The 19,614-nt window shown below is 39.6% G+C and overlaps 1 long non-coding RNA gene across 1 annotated transcript in view; it reads right to left on the bottom strand.

Moving 5' to 3' along the window:
- LOC142055813 (uncharacterized) overlaps positions 1-13,049 on the bottom strand; it is a 62,968-nt gene extending 49,919 nt beyond the window's left edge. Inside the window, exons 1-2 of the long non-coding RNA XR_012660066.1 lie at positions 12,991-13,049; positions 9,650-9,786 (exon numbers count right to left, since the gene is read on the bottom strand). This is a non-coding gene — a long non-coding RNA (uncharacterized LOC142055813). The remainder of the gene's footprint in view (positions 1-9,649; positions 9,787-12,990) is intronic.
- Between the last annotated feature and the right edge of the window lie 6,565 nt (positions 13,050-19,614).

The following is a 19,614-nucleotide window of genomic DNA, read 5'->3' on the forward strand; positions in this document are numbered from 1 at the left end:
GTCCTCTACACGCAGGTCATGCAGCCAGGCAGACAAAAGACAGAAGGGGAGCGCAGAGATGAAGCCACACGTCCATGTTCACCCAAACTCAGCACCAAGGCACAGCAGCCTTGGTCCCAGCTAAAATAAGGCCTTTTTCATTTCACACCATTCAGGAAACAAAATCCACAGCTTCATTTCAGTCAACACAGCAACATCAGTAGGATTCTAAAGAGAAGGCAACTGCCTCCCATCTGTTCTTGATATGAAATCTGCTGGGTAGACCACCTACACTTCATGCCAGGTCTAGAACCACCATGTGAATCCAAGGCACTCACTGAGGGGTACAGTCACCCTGGCCTCCCTCTTGCCAGTGTCTCCAGAGGGGCAGAGACAGGAATCTCTAGGGAGCAATTTAAACGACATAAAATCTGAACTGCTCCCTGAGATGACTATTACCCTTCACTGACTAAGGAAGAAAACCAGGTATCTGTCCCCTTAATGGATGTAGTTAAGTACCTTGTCTTAGATAAGATGCACCTGGGCCTATCTGAGAATATATTTGACTAGACAAACAAAATGGATTAAGGTGCTTTGCTTGTGATAGCATAGGATAGGCTAGGAAAACAACCATAAATGCATTGTCACGCACTGATAATACCGATTCTCCGCATTTCTACTTCAGCTTTCTTCCAACCATCATAAAGCACTTTACAGAACCAGAAGCCTTGACTATCTAGCAGAAATACATCATCTAGGAACCACTTCGGCCCACTTAGTGCATTGTAAGATGTCTTCTAACCATGAACAAAAGTGCAAAACCACTCACTCTCCATTTGCCTTAACACCTCAGACTCACTTTGCGTTGAGGGTTTATGCCCCTGCACTAATCCCCTTTAAAATCCCACTTTAAACACACTTTTATCCTGAAGAGTTTACCGTCTCCCTAGGAGAGTTAAAATAATCATTGTTTGTGCTCTGCAGAAGGGGAACTGAGGCCCAGGAAGTATTTATCATACCGTTGACACACAGTACTAAGAGTTGTTTCTCCACTAAAGTGTAGAACTATCAAGATCCCATAACTTAAGTGGAGACTGAACAAGGCAATGTAGAGGCATTGGCTTTTTAAAGGGGCATGGCTTTTGGCAAGATCGATGGCAACTAAGACTGGCCAGGAATTACACAGGGCCCAGCACTGAAATTTATCTGGTGCCTGGGAATGACGGCCAGGCAGCAAGTCAACATTAGAGCTGTTGCTTGTGTATGCTGGCCTACACTGTTAGGGTTTACTAAGTTATATACAGCACCATGCAACCGAGTGAGTTGTTTTAACTAGCCCTGAAAGTAGCTATCATATACACAAAAAAATACCTTCTGCAGGCTAGTCAAGGTCACATTAGTAGTCCCTGTTCATGAGGAAAGGAAACCACACTTCCTGAATCTCAGTGCAGTGCTCTTCCCATAAGTTTATTTGCCAAAATCTCCATACATTTGTAAGTGAAGGACAGTCTCTGAGCTCAAGTAATAGAAGCATTACCTGAAGACCCCAGTTGTAATGACACCAACAATAGACCCACAACAAAACTGTAGTGGTTCAAAACATAATTTTACATGACTAGCATAGCTGCATTACATTTTCCAATCTCAGTGCTACAGAAAAGAGGGTTTCTATGCTGAAATCCAGGCCTAAAATTGTGCATGCCTCTGAAAAATAGCCTGGTATTTCTATTTCTGTAGATGGGAAGGCTGAGGGGCAATGACATGAAGTGAGCTGTATGATGTCAAACTGACTTTGCTTCTGAGCACAGATATGTCTAGGGATCTGAATCTGACAACATTGACATGAGTGAAAGCAAAAGTCTGTAGCAGAACATAGAAGAATGATAACAGCATCAAGTGCAAGTCTCTTAGGGCTGGAACCATATAGGTATTGAAGCTACCACCTCCACTAGCCCTTTGGATCGTGGCACCAAAACCTAGACTACCTCTTCCCTATTTAGAACACCTCTTCTAGGTGTACATGGAGTCCCTCACAGACACAACAGAGAACTTTCTCTTACAGACACATTTATACATGTTAAATTGGAGCAATGTTTATTAACAGCAGAACTGCAAAATGCCTGCACCTTCACCCAGCTGAATGGACCAGGATATTTTTCAGAACAGGCAAGTGAGGCCTCTTCCCCATTCAAGGAATCACACATTAAACAGATGCATCCTCTCCCAACACACAGAACCTATCTACCTTTCACTGCTGGCTTACTAGTAATCACACGAACAGGCAAGATGGAAAGGGGAAAGAGAAGGACATAGCACACAGGTTTGTTTTTCAGAAATGGTATTATGGGAAGATCAGCTGGGGTAGGGAAAACAGGAAATCAAATACTGACAAAATAAATAAACTATAAAAACACCTATTGTTGTATCAGTATTTTGAACTGAAGAGTTTCTTGTGGGAACTATATTCTCCCTTAAGAACCCTGTGCAGAAAGAAACTTCCTATAAGAGAGTCCAGCGGTTTTCCCCATGAGAAGATAAGGGCTCTTCACTTCTATCTTATTGAAAGAAAAATAGCTGTTGTTTATCCTTTAACACTCCTTAAACAGTTAAAATGCAGGAATTAATCTTCAGTAATGTCTTGTTCTCCTCTAGGTGAATTTGTTTCCCTCTTCTGCAATTCCCCTTAAACCAAGATTCACTTCATTAGTTCAACAGATAGGGCTGAAACCAAACCCCAATGCCAAACACATTCTAAGAAATTCTGAGAAAATTCCACCCAGTGACAGCTTTAAAGGTTGATTCTGAAAGGCATTAAGCAGTCTTATGGCAGCCACAGAACACAAGAACCTTTAAAAAAAAAAATCCCCTTTCTCTTCATCTGTGCTTATTAGAGCTCTAGAGACTCAAATGACAGTATTACTGCACCTGCAGCTTGTCAGAGAAACACACCCTTCTTCACACTGCTATCAAAACCAGGCCAGCAACAAGAAAGTAGTAAAATTTCGTCTTGAAAACAATGAGACTACAGGTGTGAGAGAGGTCATAAACCAAAGACAGTGCAGTTCACAAGTGAAAATGGGGACAGAACTCAGCCTGAGTTCTTTATGGTGATGGTAGATGAGGGCTGGCTTTAAATTACTAGGCAGAATTTAGCAAAACTGAGGTCTGATAAACCCCAAACCCAGTGTATTTTTATTAATAAAATAAGTAAATTAGCACTGGAAAGAATAAAGATACAAATATAGAGGTCTGCATTGCCATTTTAAGAGTCAAGTTTTCAGAAGAATGGCTCATGAAGAAGTATATTAAACAACCTTCTTTTTTTTTTTTTCTCCTGTGTTAGGATATCATAAATGCTCCTTTGTTTCATTAACATGGAGGGATATTCCCAATATGTATGCCAGACTAGGATACCATACACTTCCATTTCAGCTTTCTCTGAAAATGCTTTTTTGCTGAATGTGAGTCCTACAGATAGGAGAGGGCAGAACCACAATACAGTGCTCTTTAAACACTGCATGCTTTTTTTTTTTCTAAATATGCCATTACTTCTCAGTGTTAGGCCTTCTTTGTAAAGACATTTACACTAGAAAGCTAAGAGTACTTTACAGAACCCTGCAAATTTCCATAAATAAAAATTGGCCATGAGAGTTTCTTTTCACCTATTCCATAGAGGGGGACTTCCAGACAACAGCCAGAAAAGGTGGAGATCGCTTTAAAATGCTTTCCTCTGTCATTTCCAGTACCCTGCCTAATTCAGCTAGGCCAAAATCTCACTTGAAGTGAGCTGAAGTAGAAGCTTTTTGTGTGTGTATGGAACCATATCCAGCTGGGAGAGCAGTTAAATGCTTGCCCATCCCCTTAACTCTGGGCATGTTAAATTCAAGACGAAGAGAGCTGTTTTGACGTTCTTGGCTGGAAATCACTCTCCACACCTATACTTTAATGCATCTACTGTACGTGGTAGTTTGGCTGCTTTCTCTCACTACCATCTGTTCTGATGGCACAGTGCCTGCTCACAAGTTGAATGATATATAGGTGCCAAGCAACAATGCGTTTTGATGGGCAGACTGCACAACACTGCAATTGTCATCTCTTGTGCATGAAGGCCACACTCTGTGCCAGCAATGAAACATTGGCACTTCATACCTCCATACACTTGTTCACACCTGTTGACGCTTACGTGCCAAAAAAGGAATACTTGAACGAGGGAGTTTGTGGGCTCTCTTAACTCCCCACTAACAATTAGCATTACCTGGAAGTATGTTCGGCCCCTGGCTCAATCATCATCCTGTGCCTCAAGCAGACACTGGGTCACAGCCTGGAATATTTCTGTGGGTCTTCACCTTAATATTTTCCTAGATCTGTATGTCTGAAGGGAAGAAGAAAGTATCTGCTCATTCAGTTGAAAACTGACTGGACCAGGAAAGTATTTTCTCTTCCATGGTCCCATCCAGACATTTAAGTGCAAGCCTATGCAAACCTTGTATTTTTCTCACGCCCCAGCTAAGGGCCCAATTTTAACATTTATTTCACAAGGTCTTCCACAAGCACACCCAGGCTTGCCACAGGTCCATGCCAGCATCACTCCTCTTTTCCACATTTCCATAGTCAGGTAGATCACCACCCCAAACCTCGCCTACAAACTCTGTTTTTTTAGAGTTCAGATCAGTCCCTCTTCACCTGTAAGATTTAACCACATGCACCAATCATTCAGCCCCATGAGTAAAGCTTATTCTTGTGGCTTCTAAAGTAGCAATTATTTATACTGATGGAAAAGAATGTCAAGAAAGGAAGTCAAGGTAAAACATCAGAGATGAGTTTAATGTGCTTTAAAAAGTGGTATGTTTGGGGGAGGGGAGAGTTTCCAATCCCTGCATTGGGTGGACACAGAAATTCAGTGATTTAGGGAGGAAAAGAACTTCCACACACTAGCTAGAACTAAAACACACAATTTCTTGAGGAGTGTGGAAAGACCTGGGAATGTGCAGGGACTGGACCAGAGCGTTCTGCTCTAGGAAATAAAAAAAAAAATTAAACCTTAATCTTAATCCTCACCTCTAGCAGAACAGATAACTAAAATCAGGTTTTTTGCATATCCTTGTAGCTGAGAAAACAGCTTTGCTGAGAAGGTGGGGGTAGGGACAGGTAATGGGGCTTTGCTGATAATATCTGGCAAAACAGACCAAGAAAAGGACAGAGGAGGCTCTGTCAGTAGCACACAGACCCATGCGTCTGCAGGTTCAGAGTATCTTTAGCAAAGACAGTAGACAGCAGGAAATCAGTAAAATGTTTCTCTGTTGCAAAAGCTCTGGAGAACTGGCCAGAACAGGTGGAAATTTCTCCAAAATGCTTTTCTCTCTTTCTACCATCATATGCCTAATGCACCTTGTTCAAAATCTTATTGCAAATGATACTTAAAGTGCAAGGGTTTTTTAAGGAGAAAATTCATCCACTGGGAGTGTCGGTAACAGTTGTGCATTACCTCAGCTCGGCATGACAATAAAAGGTGGTGAGAGTGAAGAGCATGGAGAGAGCCTTTCCAACAATATGTTGCCACATCTATGTAGCAACTGGCTTCAGAACCCACAGCTGGAGTATTTTCAGTCGGGACTTTTGCTGGATATTGCTTTGGGTGTCGGTGTGGGTTTGTCCCAGATGTACGTGCCCAAGACTATCTATACATTTTTATTAGACTACTGAGTATCATAAGATTATAACTTTTGACTAGTACAAGCCTGGCTTGTAAATACAGACGGAGAGGCTGAAAGGCTGTAGAGGCCCTCTCCAGCCTCCATCGTGGTTATACGCTCTTGGTCAGAGGGAGAAGATCCGTTGAAGACATCAGCCTCTGCTCTGCAGGCATAAAGCCAGTAGCTACTGGTTTCCCTGAGCAAGGCTTAGGTTACTGGGGGGCTAACCACCCAAGTCTTGTATAACTTACGTGTATACTTAGTAGGAAATAAAAGACATGCAATCATGTGAGTTACTGCATATTTGCTGCCAGCCGTTACCAGGTAGCTGTTATTTCTTTTCTATGAAATATCATAACTATGTAAATAACTCAAGCAATAATTGTAAATAGATGACTGTACTAAGGAAGGAGGGGGCATGAGCCATAACTGCGCAGCTGCTATGGCTGTGAAAATTCAACCTTAAGCAGCCTAAACATTCATTTTACAGTGTACACCACTGATTACTTAATTACATCTAAAATATAAGTCAGACTCACTAAAAACCCCAGGGAGTAAATTACAAACAGCTATGAAGCAATGTGCATGCATACACCCTACTTTGACTCTAAAAAAATTATTGTTTTCCAATGAGTATGAAGGATTTTTCTATTTCTGTTCTGGAAAACATCATTATGTTACAAACAGGTAAATATTTCTAAGTAATATTAGATGTGCGTGGGAGCATCCATCTTCAGCCTTTCACTGTGGACTCTCACTAAAGGTTCTTATCTTTATGTATATTTGAACAAGAAGATCTACATATGCTTGATCTCGGTATGAACCTCTGTATGACCTGATTTTGTTGCCATGGCCACCAATTAGACCAGCCTTGTTGACTGCAGAACAACAGTCAAAGCATCTCTATTAAGTTCTGAAAAAGAATGTCATATTTTATCAGCACGTTACAACAGCTTATCCTTGTGGTAGTGTTTGTTTCTTCCATTAGCTCTATATTTAAGTGTTTAGCTTAAAAGACAGGAAAAGTGGGGGGGGAGGGGGCAATGGCTATATCACTAGCCAGAAGCTCACTTTTTAAACTTTTTCAATATCTGCTGTTATTTTCTAGGTTTTCTCCTCTAGGAATACAGAAGACAAAGGCTGTGGTTCATCTGTGCTTCATGAGAACATTGAGATGAGCATAAAATCTTCCCTGCAGTTGCACCTTTGAGGATTCTATCAGCATTTTCCCAAATGCATTTTTTTAAAACATTCTCCATTCCAATGTGTGACAAACCAGTAGAGAATTGCCTCAAAGCCTCACTTGGCAAACAGTGTTTGTTAAACTACCTTTGCCCATGTCCTGGTTTCAGCAGTAGGTGTGTGTAAAGATACTGAATACTGTCACATGTACAGGAAAGACAGTTCAATGCCATCAGTATTATATTTTGTTAATGCCTACTTTAAAAAAAAAAAAAAAGCAACCAGCTTGTAATGTACTCAGTTTACATCAAAACAAATAGAGGCTGGAGGATCGCAGAGTTCCACAACTAAATCTTTTATTTCTCAGGCTTCCTCTTTGGAAAATAATTTTCTTAGTATTGTTTTCATAAAAGCTTTCAAATGCCCTAAAATAATGCAGAGAAATTGGCTTTTATTTTGAACAGGATTTCTCAATATGTACTGCATCTCTTGGCATATCTATTATATTAACTCAAGCCTTAATGATACAATGGTTAAAAACAGAGTACAGATGTGTATAAATGAAAAATGTAATAGATTTCCCTCTTAATGTAATAGAATTGGCACGAGGTATTGGAAACAGGAGTGAAAGTAGTCACTCAAGCATTGTGTTTGCATGTTATTTAAATACAAGTGGTTGAGGTATAAGTACCTCTAAGTACACCTGAAAGAGATGGTGCCTTGTAATCATTGTTTCAGCAATTGACAGTTGTTTACACAACAGCAGCACATTCTCTACTGATTTGAATAATAAACATGTTTAAACACCAGCTGGATAATAGAAGGATAATTGAAACATAGTTTAAAGCTCTGATTTACAGGCATTGTGGCAACAGTTTTATTTGTGGTACAATGCTATACTTCTGTGCAGCCTCTTGAAAAAATTAAATAGGCATTGTTTCAAACAACTTTGGGTTATATTTAACTCGATTAATCTATCGTACATTTGTGTGCCTACATGGACAGACAGACAGACAGAACAAAGAACACACCATCAAAACTTTAAAAAGTCTTGTGCTGGTGACTATATGCTGCTTGTGCTGCTTGGTTTCATGATATGTCAGCTGGGCCCTTACCTCGTGCGTACACTTCTCAAGCGTGAACTGTAGTGCTTACAAAGTTTAGAAATCTCACAGACCACAAGAACCCAGAGGGCTGCAAAGTAAAATTGCTGCGTAAATCAGAGGCAAAACAGGTGGAAAGAGAAGCAGTCCTACTTCCATCATTACATGTGATAGAAGATGCACAACAAAGGGACAGTAAAAATGCTGTGAGGTTAGAGGTGTTATCCACATCTCCTCCTTTCTTGTCTACACCAGAACTTTAACCCCTCAGAGGGTAGTGTTGAGTGAAAATATGGAGAAACAATGACAGTTTGGGCCTGTTTTCTAAAATGAAAATTCAAAGAGAAGCTGAGGCAGTCCTACTAAAAATGTACCTCTGTACTGTTCTTTTTTCTTAAAGACATCACTGCATATACATTCTTAATGCAAAACCTACTAGCTGAGAAGCCTAAATATGTGGCTGTAGATTGCCATCAGATCACATACTTCTTTAATTCCCAAGCATCAGATAATCAGAGGCAGCCTATCTGTCATTTTTCATCCTGTTTCTGATCCCTTACCCCAGTTTTGAACCACAGTTAATTCACTGACAAGTTTGGAGGTGTGGACAGTTTCCACACATGCACTTAGGTCCAGTTCTCTGACTCTGTCTGATATTTTATTCAAATGCTGTGGGGACTGCTTGATCCCAGCCTCTACAAAATCTATAACTCAAGAAGATTACAGATACCATGACTGGCTTCTTTTACATACCAAGGCCTATCAGTTCCTGCTGACTGACCCCTAAGTTAAAGGCTCTCAAGAATCACACCAGCTCAGACCCTAACTGAGAAAAGCTTCAAAGGAAAGACCTTACAGTAGCCCCTGTTTTCAAGTTCTTTACTCTGTACAATGTGTGAATCAGGTGTCAGGTACAGACAGGAAGACAGAGAGACTCAAGTCACTGCCTTCAGCACTTGGTCATGTTTTGAATATATAAATACAATAGGCAAGACAACTTTTGCCAACTTTTAGGAAAGATGTCTGACACTTCCATTGGAAACTTGTTTTCATTGTACTTATTACCAAAATTAAACAAATCAGCATGAGATTTTCCATATCTAAAATGACTTTTCATTATTATTTCTGCTTTGATGTTTTTATTTTTTCTAACGTTCTTAAGACAGTGGATCTCCAGAGCCACTATTTAAAAAATGGCCCATTATTTTCCTTACCATTTCTCCATTGATCTTACATAGTTATTGACAGGAAAACCAGGGTAGGGAATGGATACCAGGCTTGTGTGTTCATGTCGACCTGCTGCCTTTCATTCCATATGGAGCTTGTTCAGGGCATGTGACTTCATTCCTAGATATCCCAACTTGTACCTCTTATTAACTCGCAGAAAGCTCAAAAAACTGAGATCTTCAAGGGCAAGCCCGATAAGACCGTATCCCTATGTATATCAGTTTCACAGTATTAAAATTTTGAAGAGATGGGAAACAAAGCATGAAAAAGAAAACTACTTCATAATAAATCCTGAAACTTAAAGCAGTGGGAAGTCTTTTCTTTAATTATATTGATATGTCTATAACTGAACTTTTGTTGCAAACGAAGGTAAAAATATACAGGACTGATAAATAAACCACAAATACTGTTAAACCTGACAACAATTCAAGAAATGCTCTGCCCCAGGTATACAAACCTACTCACTTGCTCACTTTGGGGTCTCTCGTGTGTGTAGTATATCTGTAGATGTGAGGAGACCTTCCCTGGAAATAGTCTGCTAGCTATGCCAAGGAATGGACAAACACACACACATATGCTCCAGCAAACTTGACATGGATCAGCTGAAAAAGAGTAGGATCCAGATGTAAAACACAGAAAAGAATAGGACACGTCTATACATACCTCCCAGTTAACAAAAATGCAGTCTACAGCTGCATCTGGAAATTATGTTACATTAATTAAAAGACACTAATCTCTTTGAGATATGGAGCAGAGGTTTGTACAGTGTTGTTAAATACTATGGATGCCATACATTTTTATTTCTGGAAAAAAGAATAATCACAATAAGGAAGTCCTATCACCATATGACGGATGGATGCTCTGACATAGCCTTGGAAGAGACATAAAAGAAGAAATACACCACATACAGTGATATAGGAAGAGGCACAATAGCAGAGTGTGGATCAGACTTAGGGAGGCCTTTATCTAAGGAACTAACAAACAGAAGCTGCACTTGATAACAACTTACAGCTGGATAAGATGCATGGAAAAAATCACCATGAGCTTCCACAAGATATGATGGGCAGACAATGGCGTGTTGTAGCTGTGGGATAGTGTTAAGCAGTTTCAGTAAGCTGCATGTGTTATGGTTCCTGGGCCAGATTTTGGCCCTTTTGTGCTAGGTCTCAAGAGTGCCCTATAAAAGCCGGGGGATTTTCCTCAAAAAAAAGGAGCATTGCCAGGTGGCCAAGTGCCAGGATGACTCACTCTGCACTACCCATTCCTTACAGGAAGACAGAAGTTCCTGAATAGGAAAGGATGAGGCAGGAGTGCGCATAAATCCAGCTGCCCTGGACCCCAGAGAGCAGGTCTTGCCTTGCTAGCCCTGTTTGGAATTTTGCTCTTTGAGTGCTGAGGGAATCCAGGCCAGCCCTTCCATTCCTCTCACTGGCAGAACTTCTCTATATTCCTAGACCTAGGGGCAGAGGGGAAAATAAGGCCCAGGGCTGTAAAGGAAGCTATACTGATTAATTCTAACACACATAGAGAAAGGGGCCTATTTCAGTAGCTTTCTGAAACACTAAAGAAACAGAATAATAAAATTTGCCTTCATGTGATAAACAGCAAAGTTCAGAGAAAAGCTATGTTTGCAGTAGTGAGAAGTCTAACCCTAGAAAACATACTCGGGCCATGGACCTACACTGTCTGCACATGATAGAAGGCATTCACAGATGTTCTGTCTGCCTGCTTGACCTCTCTAAGGGTGCAAAACTAGTTGTTTCAACTCCCCTAGGTGTTTCAGAGTAAAGGAAAATAAATTCTTCTTCATCTAACCCACCTTTAAACTGGGGTAGTCCTGCAGGGGGGCAAAAATGTAAAAGGAGCAAGAAGGGATTAGATGAATTCCAGGCTGCTAGTGTCAGGATTAGTGAGGGGGGCTATAAACTATATTGCTTGGATGCAATCTCCGGGTCTGGAAATTGTTTGCCAGAAGCTCGGTAATGACATGTAGACAAACATACATGTGCATGCAGAAAAACTGGTAAGGCGAAGACCTCCCCAACCTACATGCCTTGCACAGCATACACTTTACTGGCATTACTGGGCCTTAGTGTGAGTCAAAGCACCGGACTAAAGCAATCTTCTGTTTGACTCTGTATAGCACTTGCTATGTTTTAATACCAACCTAGCTGTGTTCCTTAACACTGGATCCTCAAATGTTTACTAATTTAGAGGAAATCATCACACTGAATGCATAGGAAAGGAGACCCTCACTACCGTCTGATCTTCTCCAACAAATTCATGATGTTATTTTAAATATATTTTGCCAGACAAACACTTTGAGTCAAAACATCTTGTTTTCAAGAGTGTCTCAAGAGATATTAGCAACAGAGGGAAAATGACATTTCTTTATCTGCTATAATACACATAATGTGACATTCAAACACAACAAGTGCTACTCAATAGCTTGTAAGTCACAGAAGGTGAATGAAAACACTTACCTCTTTTGTTAAAAAAAAAAAAAAAGAGGTGGAGAATCCTCAACAGAAAGATCCACTTTGACTTAAAAAATAGGGTAGGGCAGCATTACAAATTTATAAGCACAAAGCCCATCTATTAAGATTCTGAACAAATAGTAAGTCTAGCTAGGAAGAAGTGTTCCCGTTAATGTATGGTTAGTTATGTCAAGGACAGTAAATGAAGCTGCCTTTCATATATCAGATTGATCTATCTAAATTGGGGCAAGCTGTGCCACCAAAAATGCATTTTCATCGTGTTACAGAAGATCAAATGTTAACAAACACAGAAAAATAATTAATAAACAATAACTTCCACTCCCCCAGTAGCTGTTTAACTCACACATACTGTTTATGTGATATTCATCTCAAATGAATGTTCTAGTAAATAAATTGCACAGGTAATGCTACAGAACTCCAGAGAAGCCAGAGAAAAGAGATATGCAGTTTTTAAGAAATGCTTGGGTTGAAAAACTATTCCCACACAACTGTGGGCAAGCAACTGCAGCTACTCCGTGAGACCGTGCTTCTATCATCTGCAAATGAAAGCCAGGCAAATTCAACTGAGGAATAAGGCACATAATTTAACATGAGTGTAAATAATTGGATGAAATGGTGGATTCATCTTTTAGATCCTTCAAATGAAAACAAGATGACTTTCTGGCTGATATGTTCTAGCCAAAGACAAATTTGTATGGCTCCATAAAAAAGTGACTGGATGAAATTAAATGGTTTCCTCTGATATTACAATGCACTATTTTTGGTCAGCATTCAATAAAGTGTTCAGGAATTTACTCACAGAACTAGGCTATATTTGCACTACAGAGGATGTCCCAAAGGATATCTATCTTTGCTTGAGCTGGCCACCTGGGCATCTCTTCTTAAAGCTGTTTGGGATTTAGGAAAGACAAAACCCAGTATTCTAAGTCCCTGGAGAAGCTAGGTATATTCCAAGCACTCATTACTCACACTGGTGATGGTGCCTACTTCTTGCCAAATAGTCTGGCACTTACAGCATTTATCTAAGTGTGAAGTCAACATATTGGGCCTCACTTCAGCCTGAGGCTTTTGAACTCCAAATCCCATGAGAGTGCACAGACCGTGAAGCTACAGAAGATTTTGCAACTGCTGGGCAGCCAGGAATGGAAGAATCACAGGGCCAGAAATATCTGATCCTCATCTAGTGGTTAAGCTACTCAGCTAGGAGAGGAAGGGCTTAGGGCTCTCATCCTTCTGAAAATTTTCTGTATTCAAGTCAATAATTAGCTACTATGGATCAGATCATCACCCCCACAGGGGTAACCTTACCTCTACACCACAACGTCTGACTCCATGTGTCTTCGCTTCTCAGCTGACCGGCAGTCTCGTTCCAGCAAAAGAGATGAAAAAAGTTTTGGTTTCTTTTTCTCTGAAAATTGCACAACTTGCTGCTTTGTACATATTCCTGGGATGCAGAACCTGTCCTTCCTCTTTATGTACAAGTGCCACAGTCGTCGGATTTTTGTGAGAAAGTGACACTTCCTCTCATCCTCTCTAAGAGAAGAGTGTCCTATCTGGAAAAAGACTCTGAATACCTCATTTACAGAAGTAACCTGCCTGCGGTTCTGAATTTGGTACCATAATTCATAGTTCCAGACAAATCATCTCGTTGGCAATTTCTACCAGCTGGCAGAGGTGCCTCAGAAGTTAGCTGCAGGTGATTCCCTGTCTAGAATCCTAACCCTCAATACTACACAGCTTTTGGACCTTAGGTACTGAACTCAGCTCTGCCATCACTCCTGGGATCGACCACTTTACTCTCTGAGGCTGCACATTGATGTCTGAGGACCTCCATGCCTTTCTTGAACTAGAGCTGTAGCTCTTCAGTCAGTTGTTTTACAGGCAGAAATGCAGCCCAAATCAATCAACTGTATGATCAATGTAAAACCCCTCAGGAACATCCTGTTATCCGATTTAGGATCTTCATCATCAGTTTGACTCTTACTGATAAGAATCCTCCATAACCTCAAATAAAACACAAGATTTTCCCACAGCTGGATAAAATATGCCCTTGTAAGAAAACTGTCATGCTCTGGTAAACAGCTGCCTGAAAACAAAATGTAGGCTAGGTCAGGAGTAATATATTCTTAGTAAATATACCCAGAAAGTCCATAAGACTGTAGAGACTCTTACCCATACATTTAAATACTCCTCTGGGTTACAGTTTTAATTTTGTGTTTCATAACTACAAAAGGGTTCATTTAAAATATAGTTCAGAACACAAATGTTAAGTGTGCGTTTTCTTTGCCCAAAGCAAAACGCACACAGACTCTGTGGAAGGTGGTTTAAATGAATAGCTCAGAAAAAGATGTAGACAATGTCTACTGTAAGGACCCTACCCAAAGGTTAAATACAACAGAAGACAGACTTAAAATTGATTAACATTCACATTGAGACCCATAGTAGTGTTAATTGCCATGGCTCCAATGAAATTCCATAGTCCTGTTCTAGTTTGCATCAGACAATGATCTTGTCCATAACAGAAGATATTTCCCTGTGCACTTCAGACAAATGCTTTGTGTATTTAAATGGACATGTCTAAAAGGAATATTACAGAAAGATAAATTAGTTTTGCATTCTGGCAGTCTCTGGGATAATGTTTCTGATGATCTGTTGAGAAAATAAAAGTGGAATGTTACTATTCCCAGCAATCATTTATCTACTGAGCCAGAACTTACTTTCCAGGAGCTGGTTCTCAGGATTCCTAATGTGATTTCCTCTTGTTTGTACCACTGGCGGGAAAATTAGGTTGCAAAAATCAACAGGAAAATTAATATAATCTCTGGTGTTTTCACAAGCATCAAAAGCTGCAAATGCAGCTGTGCCTGCTGAAGCCTGTGAAGCACTGAACATAAACTGTTGCAGCTTACATGAGGCCTGCCTAGGCTGGACCTATGGCACAGGTCATAGCGTAAAGCACCATCAGTGCTTTGTGTCATCAAAGTCCAGGACCAAGGTTTTGTCTGGGTAAGCTGAAGAGTGAACTTATTTACTTGACAGATTTGCAGACTTCCAAGTGATCATTATTAGTGTTTGTGTGTCTTCACATAGACATTTTTAATCGACCTGCACAAAGGGAGTATCAATTTCAGGGGTCAAGTGAAGGTAAACAGAGAGCATGAGTGAACTGACAGAACGAATACATCCATAAAGTAAAATGAAAACGTCTATATTCATTTTATGTTAATGTAAAATAGTAATAAATATATTTTATATTAATAAAAGTCCTTAATGGGAAATGCAGCTTTTGAAATGTTGACACTCTGCATGTGCAGTTTCCACATTTCTTTTTTTTTTTGCTTTTGCTGCTAAATACCCACACTTTTTTCCCCCTGAGAAAACAAGTCTTGGTCATCACTGATTGTATTGTACTTACTAGCAAAAAAGGTAAATGTTGCTGTGGAGAATGGACAAGGGCAAAAACAAAACCCTAAACTGAATATTCATGCTTTGGTAAACACCAAGAACCTTTCCATAAAATGAAACTTCCAGGTGAATACTTCCTCCGAAGCAAATTATTTCCTATGCTGAGAATGTCTTGTTAGTGAAAAAAAAAATCTCTTTTACCTAAGAGGTACTTATATGGTTGTGATCAATACACTATCCAAAAATGTATTAGGCAATGATCAGCCCATCTCCATGCCACCTGCCCTGACTCGCAGGATTGTGTAATCTTATCTTGTGGAGAAGAAATTGAGAGACAGGAAGAGTAATGATAAGATTTTCAACAATTCCCGGTGATCTGCACCATCTTGGAGTTTGAATGCTCAGCGCAAGACACCTAAATATTATTAATCCAAATTTCCGTAAGAAGTCTGAATCCAGATCTCCTGAATCTGAATCCAGTACCCTCACTAAACACATTGGCATGGATGCTTCCCAGAATGGCTCACTGCGGCTACAGTACTGACTTGGGTTTAGAGCAGCCTCAAAACTCCTCTAAATTGCACCATGGTGTTGGCAAAGTTCCCAGTTATACCAGGGAGAGCAAAAGTGGAGTACACACATAGCTGCACCTTCACACCATCTGTGAAGGAGATCTCGTGCTTTCTTGCAAAACAAGGTGAAAGTGTCTAAAGGGGTTTTCCCTTACAAAAATACATTTCTTAAAGATAACATGTCAAAGTGCCTTTGGAATCACCATACTGTGCTGTTTCATTCTTCAGATGCTATTTTCAGATATTCTTAGAATCAGTGCATTCGGTCAGTGTTATGAATATGGCCAATTTGAGTGTCATGTAACATTTTTAGAAGTCTTGCAAAGACTTAATAAATTTTGCAAATATTTACAAAGAGAATTAATGTAATATATGTAAAGATATGCACATATTTGATAATCTTGAACCAATTTAATAAATCCTGTCCAGTTTTAATAAACACTGGATTAGGGTTAAACTTATTACAAACAATAAATTAATAATGAAAATATTTAATGTGGAGTGTATATACAGTACTTTTAAAATTTCAATTGTTTTTCAAAGATCAGAATACCTGCAAGCCGTGTTACAGTTCTAAAAATTTTGTTATCCAGCAAAATATGCACACAACCCATACTGTCAGCAACACGACTACTTCTAACACACTACAAAACCATGGTTTTTTTCTTATCCTTACAGAAAAAAAACATTGTTAGAATCGCAACTCTATAACAAGAATCTAAAATCAACATGATTATGATTTGGGTGAAGACAGGACAATTCAGGGGGGAAAAAACACTTACTGAATATGTGAATGTATGAATTAACAGAATAAGATGCAACTAGAAGCATGTTCTTAAATCTACCTCTGTTCACATGTATAGCCACTTCTCAAGGGCAACACACCTGACATTATTAATTTGTAGTGAAGATGCATAACCTTGTGCAGGGCCATCCCAAGCTTCTTCATAATGTTCACCCTGGGGTACATGAGATTTCCAATTAAATAAGGAACTGCTGCTGTTGGAAAAATGGGACTGTTACATTTCTCACAGAAATGTACCAGTTTCAACAAAACTTTAATTGTGGAAAGTTTTCCACACCCCCAGTGGAACGATTAGTTGATGTAAAAGAGAGCCACAAAAATGCCACAGTACCCTCCATTTTAAAAATTAGCCAAATTAAATGTGGTAGATTGGTGATTTGGGAGTTTTGAACAGGGATTTTTAGAATCAGATTCATCCTGATGCACAATTTCTTAGATTATTTCATTTTGCTTTTAATCACAGGACGTTTAAAAGATATTTAAGTATCCTGGGACATCTGATCCAAGGGTGCTTGGTTATGGGCCTGCATTTCTGGAAAGTCCTTAAGATATAAAAATAAGTGAGGATCTGGGTGAAACCCAAAAGAAAGCTTTAGTTAGTAGGGAGTTATGTGATAAATGAAAAAAGAATTAAAATACAAGGTAAGGATCCGGAGAGGATGTGGGAAACTAGCTAATCTATAAAACAGCAAAATACAGATCCAAAGAATTTGGATGTTATGATATCTGGGGGATATCTGGAGAGAATAAAAGGAGAGTCTTGAGGGATACCTGTCAGTATGGAAAGACAAGGGAAAAAAAAACACGAAACAGGACACTGAAAGTATCCTACTGACACCTTAAGAAGACTCTTATTCACCTGTCTTTTTCCCCTTAATAATGTATTTACTACAGCACATGAAATCCTATCCACGCTGTAATGAGACACATGCCTGCTGCATAGAGGACAGAAACGATGAGCTTCATGTCAGACCAGGACAGCTGCAGGGCAAAGTCCATGCTGGTCTTGCAATTTGATTTCCATTTTACACTTCCACAGATAATTTCTGTGTGTTTGGAAACCAAAGGCTTTTTCTGTAAATATATCCTGTTCTAAAACACTATCAGGAGAAATGGCTTAACCTATGACCAGTGACTTGATTTCTTAAGATATTCAGGAGGGAACCAGCAAACTCAGTCACTCCTTCTGCTACTTTTCACAGTGAAAGCAGTCCTAGAGGTACAGCGAGCAAGCTGGCAGCTCATTGGAATGAAGAATTAGCTGTCTATTATTAAACAATTATAGGAACCAAACTGAGGAAATCGCAGTGATTCTGTAAGCAGAAAACCAGGATACATTCTCCTTTGGGCTCTTCTAGTAACTAAACAATTAAATGATATCATGCATATAAAAGTTGGGTGGAACTAAATATTCACCTTAATTAGGCAGAAAGATGGAGCAATATTGTTTCTGCCTTTCTAATTTTCCATTGGGTAATGTTGTTCTTTTTTACGGCAGAACTAAATATCTGAAACAATTCATTATGGATCTTGGTTTATGAAAGCTAAGATCTGTTCTGAGGAATATACAGCAGAGTAAGTGAAGAAATGTCTATTACAGAAATGAAGAGGAAGACTATTACTAACTTGAAATTGCTGTAAATGAGCACTTTATTGCCTGAGATTTGAAAGCCCACCAACCATAGCATCTCAATGTAGACAGAGCCAACAAAGTGCAAAAATCTTCCATTGCCTTCCTCCAACAGTGATTTGTCTGGTTCTCCACAGGCTTCCTTAGTCTCAGTAAACTGGTATTCTAACAGAGTTGTTTCAGGCACTGAAGTCTGCAATGGAATTATATTGATCTTAACAATCCCTCAGCAGAGCTTTAGAATGTATTCTGTTATTATATCCCACAGTGCAATAGCCCTTGTCCACCTTCACGTAAGAAGCAGCAAGAATTGCATTTTAACGAAACTGCTAATCTGATCACCAGCACCACTGTAGGGAGAGGGTCTTTGCATCAGTATAGCAAAGTTTGCCCTCCATACCGCTATAGATCAGTGCCTAATAAAATCTTTCCTGAGCAAATACTGACAATGAGAGGAAGTCCTGAACAGATTGCTATAATCTGTCAGATACAACTCTCTGCAGGACAGGCATCATTCCTCACACTTTCCTTTAAACACTTTGGCCCTTCCTGTACAAATGAACTGGAATGGTACAACAGCATTTTGCTTGGCAGGAACAAGGTTAACTCTGTAACACACCTTGATCACCAGCAGGTATCAAACTTTGTCAGGAAAGGAGATATCCTCCAAACAGGAAGAGACACAGCACTGCTAAGAATCCCCCATCAAATACAATAGAACATGAAGGTACAGCTCAGTTTTTAGCTTTGCCATCCAATAACAAGTCAGAACCCCGAGGACATTGTCTTACACAGAGATGTGAAATGCAAATGAACAGTAACATTGACAACTCAAGACCAAGCAGAAAACAAAGGACTTGAAAGCTACCTGGAAAGGTCTTGTGTGAACACACAGCTTTTTGCTTTCTTGTTGCCTTTTTTTTTTTTATTTTTGTGGGGCAGAAACGTACTCATTTATGTGAAGAAGTTAGACAGGTAATTTTACTGATCACTGGAGTCCCTGAGAATGTTGTAGCAAAAACAAAGCCTTGAGATGGTAGCATACAGAAATCACCTAACAGTGAAAGTCACCAGGAGCTCAGAAAAACTGGTTCAACATAAAAACTTGTGGTGTGTGAAATAGAATGGACAAAATCACTTTCCCAAAACTCAGTCACAGGGCTTTCCAAAATATTTTCCTTCTTGAAGATTTATTCCTTAAGGTGAGAAAATCTGTGTTAAATCTTCCTGTCTGCCTCTAGTGCACTGTCCTATATTCTCTAAGAAAGCCAGAGTAACACTGTTTCTACCTGTCTAATTCTCCTTTGGGTCATGCATTTGCACTCTTTTATAGTAGAAATAAATATCTGAAAAAAAAATCAGTATGAATCTTGGATTATGAGGGACAAGAATTATTCTCAGTAAGCAAAGAAATGTTAAGAAAAAGTAATGCAGATAAAGAACCTGTTTGGTTCACTCAGCAAGACCCTGAGGGATGCTACACAGATGCTTCACAAGAGGGATATGTGAGCATGTTGGCT

This window comes from Phalacrocorax aristotelis, chromosome 3 (assembly GCF_949628215.1).
Source record: "Phalacrocorax aristotelis chromosome 3, bGulAri2.1, whole genome shotgun sequence".
Classification (NCBI taxonomy): Eukaryota; Metazoa; Chordata; class Aves; order Suliformes; family Phalacrocoracidae; genus Phalacrocorax; species Phalacrocorax aristotelis.